This window comes from Triticum dicoccoides, chromosome 1A, assembly GCF_002162155.2.
Source record: "Triticum dicoccoides isolate Atlit2015 ecotype Zavitan chromosome 1A, WEW_v2.0, whole genome shotgun sequence".
Taxonomy (NCBI): Eukaryota; Viridiplantae; Streptophyta; class Magnoliopsida; order Poales; family Poaceae; genus Triticum; species Triticum dicoccoides.
In genome coordinates, this window is record NC_041380.1 from 391,969,363 (window position 1) to 391,980,244 (window position 10,882).

At 42.0% G+C, this 10,882-nt stretch overlaps 1 long non-coding RNA gene across 1 annotated transcript; it reads right to left on the reverse strand.

Moving 5' to 3' along the window:
• Positions 1-899: 899 nt before the first annotated feature.
• On the reverse strand, positions 900-1,454 carry LOC119293888. Its single transcript, XR_005143254.1, has 2 exons — positions 1,293-1,454; positions 900-1,127 (listed from the first exon to the last, which is right to left on the reverse strand). It is a non-coding gene; the product is annotated as an uncharacterized LOC119293888 (long non-coding RNA).
• Positions 1,455-10,882: the final 9,428 nt, after the last annotated feature.

The window sequence follows — 10,882 nt, forward strand, 5'->3', positions numbered from 1 at the left end:
TAAGACCAGAAAAATCACATTTTATGTATGTTTTACACTATGTTTTTACATTCATAATTTTACGTAACATAAAATATTTTTTACGCGAGTACATATTTTCTTACGTTCTCTTTTTATGTATGAAATAAGACAAAATTTACGAAACATAAAAATACGGTGCATTGATGTCAAAATAGAGAGGGGTGAAGAATAATTATTCCTCACCCAGGATGACGAATAGCGCGACCCTATATATATGGAAGGCATGTGGAATGTTTGTCTCGGGCTGTTACAGCAGTGGCCTACATGGGCATAGTGTGTGACTTGCCAGAGGAAAGCTCTCATCGGTCTATTTTGCATCTCAAGGGATTCCTTGGGCCTAAGAAAACAGGCCATGCAGTAGTTTGGTATGGCAGCCAAAATGGAGTTGATCATGATGACGTGCCATCCCCAGGAACGAAAGGTCGCATGCCTCTCTGATAACCTTTTGTCAACACGCTAGGTAATTGGCATCATTAGTCCAAGGGAAATCTTGTTTATTGACAGTGGCAGTCCCAGGTAGGTGCATGAAAAAGTTGGCAGGGGCAGCACATGACCTCAGCAATCTATATAGATGTATCGTGCTCTACTCCAATAGGCACCAGAGTGCTTTTATGGAAGTTAATCTCAACCCGATGAATGGGAAGAGTAGAGAATTCCCTTTAAAAATCTTGCCAAGGAGGAGGGGAGTGATGTTCGTGAGATTTAATTGGATATTTTAACAATTTATATGGAGAGTATTTATGTTTTCTTAAGAAATTCATTTTCGACAAGGTTTACAAAATGATGCATGTTCATGGTGCCTTCATTTATCTTCTATTTCATATGTTGAATTTAGGGAGGTTATACGTCCAATTCATGAGCAAGTCTATCTATTTCAATAATGAAAATAAAATAGCAAGCTTTCTTTATTCATAGGTTAAAAACGACAACCCAAAAGTTTCATCTCGGGGGTTGAGTGGTGTTTATTCCATAGGGCAACAACAATAATCAACATCTTTGCAGTAGCCTCCAGGGTTTATGCAATACTTGTAGCACGCCTTGTTAGTGCATTTAGGAAACTTCATTGGATAGCAACTTTCAGGTAGTGGTATTGCATCTGCATGTATCTGCACAAAATGAACACACGTCGTTAGTCCTATAACATGGTATGAAATTTGTCATATTTTGTTTAGCATAACAATATATAGACAATTTTTATGGAGAGTTGAACATTATATATTGAAAATAAAGTTCCATTTTGGGGATTCAGAAAGGAAGCTATATAGCATAACCTCATTGTTCGCATGGCATGGGGACACAATAGTAGCCAGTACCATGAGAGCCACCAAAAAGAAGGGACCAAGATTCATCTTGAAGGTTGCCATTTGGTGAGGCCAACAAGTGACTTCTATGCTCAATTGTTGTGCTAATATGCGGTGTGTTTCAAAGTTCACTTTGACGGTGTTTATATAGGTGCCTATTGATGCATTTTTCGAGTATTTATTTGAAAATAAATCTAGTATCTTCTATATCAAAATATTGGCTGCCAAATCAATAATTAAATGGGGTAATATAATATATTGTGTGTTAATAGCACCTCACACATGTAGAATGCATTAGTTATGTACAATTATACAACATCATTTGTAGAAAATCTTTCTGTATCAATTAAACACATTAGTTTTGATAGGTAAATCAAATGCCCTATGTATCGATAATATCTTTAGTGAGATAAATGGATTAATATTGTACATCAATTCAATATTTTGTGTATCAATGTGGGGTAAAATAAAATAAGTACAATATCATCAATATGAATATTTTAGCTATCACATCAATCGTTTAATGGGACAACATACTTTTTTCAATAACACTTGGCACATGACGAATGCATTATTTGTGAATAATTAATAACATATCTTTTGAATAAATTATTTGTATCAAAGGAATTAATTAGTTTTTACATGTATAAAATATATATTTCATGAGAAATTAGTAATTTTGTATAAGGAGATAAATGCATTAATTATGATACATTAATGCAATATTTATCATCAATATCTTCAGCCATAAAGTGAAAGCACTAACTATGGGAAAAATCTGTGTTAGCCACTGACAGTGGTGGCCTAATAACAACCTTGCTCAATGTATTGTGCACAATGTGTTTTGACTTGAGTTATATTGTTTGGAAGCTTGATAATCCCCAATTGAGGGCAGTTATTGTAGCACTTTTCAAACTCGAGGTAATAATTTTGTAGTGTCGAAGCAAAGGGATCTAAAGGTAGGATTCGTATTCTCTCATGTTCTATCTACTAATGATAGTATCAAATGGACACCGAATGCTTGCTTTACCTAGAAACAATGAATACAACTACTTTACATGTATAAAAGGATTGATGGGTGATATTTTTATACTCATTTCACCTTTGCTCAAACCGAGGTATTTCATTTAAAAATAGATATTCGCTCCGATATTGGTACTAATGACTAATGAATGCAAAGGGTTTTACAAACCCTCTCTTTGATGTGTTTCCACAAAAAATGGACTAAAAATGGAAGAAATCTCGCGTGGAAATTAAATGGAAGGAGAATGAAGGAAGAAGGTATCAACAGGAGGCGTTCTATGAAGACAGAGCAAAAGCTGACATTCCATATGGGTGCCCGTGCCTGTATGGTGTGGATTTCGAGACAAATCGTACACCTGAACGACTTTAATTAAAGGACTCAAATGAAATGCCAACAGAACAACAAGCACAAAAGCTAGAAACATCTTCTTCATCCACAAACCCTAGACGCCGCCATCTCCATCGCCATAGCCATATCCACCACCACCATAGTGCTCTCTCATCTAGTTCATACTTCTAATCATGTATCACACAAGGCATCCATTGTAAAACCTATTTGTAATCAATCAGTCCAAGATGTGTTCTTCAATGTTTTATTCCCGCGATCCAATCTCGATGTGTGAGTAGTTCGGTAAGATATGGGTTGAGGCATGAGCATTGCAACCCAATTTATTTGTTGAGGGGGTCAATGGAAGACTTTTACATAGCATCCGGTTTGTGTGAAATAAAATTTTCCGTGAAGATGTCTCTTTCCTTGTATGTGATCTTCATCCTTGCAGGTAGCCAGGATCATGGAGATCGAGCACTGGTGAGGCTTGGAACAAGGAGGCCACGAAATGTTATACCGAACACTGGTGACAGTAAAGTTCAGTAGGGTAACATGGATCATATCCTTGGGGATAAATGAGGTGTACTCATTAAGCGCCCAAAGCCCTTTTCTTATTTTATTATCTTAACTATCAAGGATCCCTGCACGATAGATAGGACCTGCGGTAGGAAAACTGATTCTTCATGTAGGACTCTTGTCGGTCAAGATGTTATTTGGACACATCCCCCACTTTGATCCATCACAAGCACATCTCGATTGGTGATATCTATAGCACAAATTAATATCCTATTTGATCCCAGTGCAAATACAAGGTTGTAAGCATAAGACCTTATACTCGTACCTATCTTTATTATAAGTGTTTGAATTACTGGTTGCTTATTGATCCGGTCAAAAGCTGGATTTGACTCTTTGACAAAAGCTTGGGAGACACCATCGCTTCAAGGGAATGCTCCTCTTGTGGCTTCAATAACCCAGGGTCACCTTTAGGGAAATAGGTATGGGATATTCTTTTCTGTTCCAATACTGGACAAACGAACGCATTTTCCTGGGAGTTTTAGTTGAGACACAAGATCAAACGGTCGCAGTTTCGGGAATGTTATCTGGCGAGTGGGCCCAGTTTTTATTTTCTTCCTATAAAAAGTATGCTACGTGGTGTCGGCTTAGTCAACAAACGATTGTGCCAACCTTGACCGTTCAATTGACATTCAACGCCTATTATTTTTCTTGATTCTCTTCTTACTCCAGCCGCCAAAGCCAGACTAGTGCCGGCGACATTGCCTGCTCCCGCCTCCCACAGTTGGCTGTGCTACCGCGCACGCATCATGGCCACATCGCACCCTAAAACCCTGTGCACCTTCCCCGGCTCTTGTTCGTTTCCGTCCGATGCATCACCATCGTCCTCCATGTTGGTTCCCTGGCCGCGGCACGGCCCTTCGGTGTTTTCAACATGGTTAACAACTGAGAGGAATAAGCAGATGATTGTACATGGTGAGGATGACAGTAGGGACCCACCAGGATCATAGCAGTAGGCAAGCAAGTGCCTCCTTTATTACAAGAAAAAAAAGGTTCCTCCTAACGGTTTCTAGACATCTGGGTCACACGCCACTGTCAACGTAGTCAATAAGCAAGATAATTGAGCACGAAGCGGCTGACACCCGGGACCCAGCAGCGCGCATACTATTTTCTTGTTTTCAGGGCGGAGAAGGGTATCAACTGGGTTGTGTGGGAGCTGTGACCCGTCTAGCCCAGGCTTTCATTTCATATGTTTACCAAATGACCAACCAAGTTTTTTCCCTTTCTGAAAATGGTTAGCCCAACTATTTTTTTTTTGCAGAATATCCAACATAGGCCTACTTGCTTTTCTACGCCCTCCTAGGCTAAAAATCTTTCAACACGAGGAGGGGTGCATTCGGGGTTGCCTAGAAAATGGGCTATAGGTAATATGAAATGGGCTATAAGTAATAAGAAATGGGTTGTAAGATGAAAAAATACAGCAAATAGGCAATTAGTTCCAAAATACTTTTTGATTTTTGATTTTGATATTTTTAAATTTCATTATTTTTGTGCGGGTAAAATTTCATTGGATTTAAATTAAGGTATGTTTAGATTTTATATTAATTTCAAATATGGCTAGAAATTTCAGGCTGTATACTATTTTGGATAGATTTGGAGGCTGACTTGTGGGTCTACTAGGTTGACGTGTATGAAAGGCATTGTCAATTTAGTCCACAAATGATTCTAGCAGTAGTGGCCACAGAATGTTAATGCAACGGCCCTGTTGCTTCTTCAATATCTGACCCTCTTGCTCTTGCCTCCCAAACCAGCACCGGTGGGACTGTCTGCTCCCGCCTCCCATGGCCGGCTGTGCTGCCGCACAGGCCACACCGCCCCACCCTACTCCATCGCTGGCCAGGCTATTCCTCTACTCACCCACACCTCCTGTTATTTTCCAACGACGACAGCCGAACCAGTAAACCCTCGTACTCCCCACTGCGTGGGCAACCACTGTCATGTCTTCCCCGGCTCCGGGTCGTTCCCTTCCTAGTCCTCACCATCGTCCACCGCCCTGGTGCTATCGGTGCGGCGTGGTGAATGTGGTCAACGAATGACATCCATTAGAAGAGGATTGTACGTGGAAAGGCTAACAGCTGGGTCCACGACCGTATGCAAGTAAGTGCCTCCTTGTTACGCGCAAAATAATGATTCCTCCACTTGACAACGGGGACCTGTCAGAAGGACCTCTATATTTCACGAAAAAATGTTCCTCCCGCTGATAGCTCGGACCCACCAGCTATATCTTTGCACACAAGGAAGTGCCTCCTTATTACACAAAAATTACTCCCCTGCTAGCTGGAACCCACCATATTTGGAGGATGACATGTGGGCCCACTAAGTTGATGGGGACGCATGATTTGTCAACTTAGTCAATATAAACGATTCTAGCTACAGCGATCGTACAGTGTCCATCCAACACCCGTCGTGCTTCTTCAACCTCCGATCTTCCTGCTCCAGCCGCCCAAACCATCGCCGATCGTGTCGCATGCTCCTACGTCCCGTGGCCGTCTGTTCTGCCACGGAGGCCTCACCACCCCACCCTACTATCATCGCTGGCCTGGTCATCCCTGTACTCAGCCAGACCTCTTGTTATTCTCCGGGGATGGCAGCCTCACACTGTAGCCGTAGCAGTAAACCCTTGTACTCCCCTCCGTGTGGGAAACAACTGCCGAGTCTTCCATGGCTCATGGTCATTCCCTTTGTAGGCCTCGCCGTTGTCCCCGCCTTGGTGCTCTCGAGGCGGCGTGGTAAACGTGGTAAAGCAACAACTTCCATCGAAAGAGGACTGTACGTGGAGAGGCTGACAGCTGGGTCCACGACCACAGCAAGGAAGTGCCTCCTTATTACATGCAAAATAATGATTCCTCCACCTAACAACGGGGACGCGCCGGAAGGGCCACCGTATTTTGCGAAAAAAACTTTTCCTCCCTGACAGCTGGAACCCACCAACTACATCTTCGCGCGAAAGGAAGTGCGTCCATACTGCAGGAAAAATAATGATTCTTCCCCCTGACAACTAGGACCCACCAGCTATATCTTTGCACGCAAGGAAGTGCGTCCTTATCCTCCCTGGCAGCTGGGACTCACCCGGTCGAAGCATACGTAGCGTTGTCTGTCTGGTCGCGAACGTGTATGGACATACTTGTCGATTGGTCTCTCTGCAGCGATGAACTGTGGCCGAGTAAGGAGCGGCACGTGTCATAGTAGAGGCGCCGATGTAGCATGTCATGGAGTCCCGTCTATATCATGTACACGTACGTACAACCACTCTGCAAGAAAGTAAATACGACTACGTACGTACATATGGGTGGGGTCTTGAACACGTACAACGACGTCGTCCTCTTCATCGGCAGCCAACCGGCTAGGACACAAAGGAGGAAACAACAGTGTGTTCATCGGGAGGCAATCAACTGGGTCAAAATACATCGTGTTCATCAAGAGCTGACCGGCTTGGACGGAACAGCCGAAACGAGGTCTGGCGTACCGTAGAATGGAGGAAACGACCTTTTGTTCGACCGCGTATGATCGAAACAGGGTACTGTTCATCGGGAAGGGTGCGGTGTATCAAAAAACGAAGGAAGCAGAATTCTGTTTGATAGCCTACGGTCGAAACAGGGTCATGATGATCAGGAGTGGTCTGGCGTACCGCAAAATAGAAGAAACGGACTTCTGTTGGAGTGCCTACGGTCGAAACGGGGTCCTGTTCATCCACCGTCTACTGCCTCGCTCCAGCCTCCACGGGGTACTGTTCATCCAGCCTCCACCGGCTACTGTTCATAGAGCCTCCACGGGGTCCTGTTCATCCACCCCCAACCAGCTGGTGTGCAACGGCCTCCTCGGGGACCTATTCATCTAGCGGCAATGACCTACTACCACGGGGTCCGATTCATCCAACCCCCACTGGGAACTATTCATCCACAACTGACCAACCGGCTCGACTCACCACGTCTTGACTCGTTCTACGTACCACGCGCACGGTAGCAACGGTCACAGTTCATCGAGAGGCAACCCAACACCGGCTGGCTACGTCTCATACGGGGGCTCGATTGGCTCAGTAAAAAGCAGTGGTGATCGATCGCTCGGGTTCAGTTAGCAGTAGAAGTGAAGGAACCGCTCGGGTTCAGTCAGTAGCAAATGAAATGCTCGGGTTCGGTCAACAGCCAAGGGATTGATTGCTCGGGTTTAGTAATGTGCGATCGCTCGGGTTCAGTTAGCCAATGTCTCGCACACACGCGCGTACATGAGAGAAACGGGCAAACCATAGTGCATCGCTCGGCCCCGACCACCCACCGTAACCGGAACTCCCCGATATTTTCCTTGCCCTCGCATCTACCATGATTTTTTCTCATGGACGGCCCAAAGAATGTCATGCAGCTGCATCTCCGACCCGCCTAGGACGAAAAGCCCATTTTCTGGCATGATTTTTTGTCATAAAAGTGGAGCCCACCACATCTATGATGATACGTGTTTTTTCATAATCAACGTCATAGATGTATCATCACCATGACAAAAAATTCATTCGCGCCAAAATGTCATAGATGTGTCTTTTTTTTGTAGTGAATGGTCGTGTGGAGAGGCCTTGGGCCGAGGTGACAGGGAAGAGAATGGCCCAGCAACAATTTTTTATTTGTTAATACATCTAACGATTAAACCGGCTATAGTGCCACTATAGGTTTACTATTGAGGTATCATACGACCTCCGAATGCGAGGAAATTTGACAGCCAATCTACCTAAAATGTAATAAGATCGCACGTCAACTTTAAACCCATTCTGAGAATGTTTTATTCCCACTTGGAAAATAATTCTTTAACGATGTCACGTGGCATGTGCAAGTGTGTGGTTGGTCCCAGAACGGTCAATGAAGACAACAGAAAGAAGTGGCAACTACCAACAGATGCAAGTTTTTTTTTAAAAAATGACAGCAACGGAGTGCTGGTCCAATGCGAATGATGCGATGATGAATGCAACAAATATATCTATATATATAATGTGACTATCAGGAAAATATGGAAGGCATCTGGAATGTTTGTCTCAGGTTGTTACACCAGTGGCCTACATGGGCATAGTGTGTGCCTTGCCAGAGGAAATCTCTCACCGGTCTATTTTGCTTCTCAAGGGATTCCTTGGGCCAAAGAAAATAGGCCATGCAGTAGTTTGGTATGGCAGCCAAAACGGAGTTGATCATGATGACGTGCCCTCCCCAAGAATGGAAGGTCGCATGCCACCCTGATAACCTTTTGTCAACATGCTGCATAACTGGCATCATTAGTCCAAGGAAAATCTTGTTTATTGATAGCGGCAGTCCTAGGTAGGTGCACGAAAAATTAGACAGGGGGCATCACATGACTTCGGCAATCTGTATAACTGCTTTGTGCTGTACTCCAATAGGCAACAGAGTGCTTTTATGGAAGTTAATCTCAACCCATTGAATGGAGAGGAGTTGAGAATTCCCTTCAAAACTTTTGCCAGGGAGGAGGGGAGTGATGTTCATGAGATTTAATTGGATATTTGAACAATTTATATGGATAGTATTTATGTTTTCTTAAGAAATTCATTTTCGACAAGGTTTACAAAATGGTGCATGTTCATGGTTCATTCATTTATCTTCTATTTCATATGTTGAATTTAGGGAGGTTATACGTCCAATTCACGAGCAAGGCTATCTACTTCAATAACGAAAAGAAAATAGCAAGTTTTCTTTAGTCATAGGTTAAAAACGACAACCCAAAAGTTTCATCTCGGGGGTTGAGTGGTGTTTAGTCGATAGGGCAACAAAAATAATCAACATCTTTGCAGTGGCATCCAGGGTTTATGCAATACTTGTAGCATGCCTTGTTAGTGCATTTAGGAAACTTCATTGGATAGCAACTTGCAGGTACTCGTATTGCATCTGCATGCATCTCAAAATCTTGGCCGCCAAATCAATAATTAAATGGGGTAATATAATATATTGTGTATTAATAGCACCTCACACATGTAGAATGCATTAGTTGTGTACAATTATATAACATCGTTTGTAGAAAATCTTTCTGTATCAATTAAACACATTAGTTTTGATAGGTAAATCAAATGCCCTATGTATCACCAATATCTTTAGTGAGATAAATGGATTAATATTGTACATCAATTCAATATTTTGTGTATCAATGTGGGGTAAAATAAAATAAGTACAGTATCTTCAATATGAGTATTTTAGCTATAACATCTATCATTTAATGGGACAACATACTTTTTTCAATAACACTTGGCACATGACCAGTGCATTATTTTTAAATAATTAATACCATATCTTTTGAATAAATTATTTGTATCAAAGGAATTCATTAGTTTTTACATGTATAAAATACGTATTTCTTGAGAAATTAATAATAATTTTGTATAGGGAGATAAATGCATTAATTATGATACATTAATGCAATATTTATCATCAATATCTTCTGCCATAAAGTGAAAGCACTAACTATGGGAAAAATATGTGTATTGTGCACAATGGTGGCCTAAAAACAACCTTGCTCAATGTATTGTGCACAATGTGTTCTGACTTGAGTTATATTGTTTGGAAGGTTGATAATCCCCAATTGAGGGTAGTTATTGTAGCACTTTTCAAACTCGAGGTAATAATTTTGGAGTGTCGAAGCAAAGGGATCTAAAGGTAGCATTCGTATTCTCTCATGTTCTATCTACTAATGATAGTACCGAATGGACATCGAGCGCTTGCTTTACCTAGAAACAATGAATACAACTACTTTACATGTATAAAAAAGGGATTGATGGGTGGTATTTTTACACTCATTTCACCTTTGTTCAACCGAGGTATTTCATTTAAAAATAGATATTTGCTCCGATATTGGTACTAATGACTAATGAATGCAAAGGATTCTACAAACCCTCTCTTTGATGTGTTTCCACAAAAAAATGGACTAAAAATGGAAGAAATCTCGTGTGGATACGAAATGGAAGGAGAATGAAGGCAGAAGGTATCAACAGGAGGCGTTCTATGAAGACAAAGCAAAAGATGACGTTCCATATCGGTGCCCGTGCCTGTATGGCGTGGATTTTGAGGCAAATCGTCCATGTGAACAACTTTAATTAAAGGACTCAAATGAAATGCCAACAGAATGACGAGCACAAAAGCTAGAACATCTTCATCATCTTCTTCAAACACAAACCCTAGACGCCGCCATCTCCATTGCCATAGCCATATCCACCACCACCATAGTGCTCTCTCATCTAGTTCATACTTCTAATTGTGTATCACACAAGGCATCCATTGTAAAACCTATTTGCAATCAATCAAAACAAGATGTGTTCTTCAATGTTTTATTCCCGCGATATAATCTCGATGTGTGAGTAGTTCGGTAAGATATGAGTTGAGGCATGGGCCTTGCAACCCAAGTTATTTGTTGAGGGGATGTGTTAAATAATTTTTTTGGTGAAGATGTCTCTTTCCTTGTCCGTGATCTTCATCCTTGCAGGCAGCCAGGATCATGGAGATCAAGTACTGGTGAGGCTAGGAACAAGGAGACCGTGAAATGCTATACCGAACACTGGTGACAGTAAGGTTCAGTAGGGTAACATGGATCATATCCTTGGGGATAAATGAGGTGTAGTCACTAAGCGCCCAAAGCCCTTATGTTATTTCATTATCTTAAA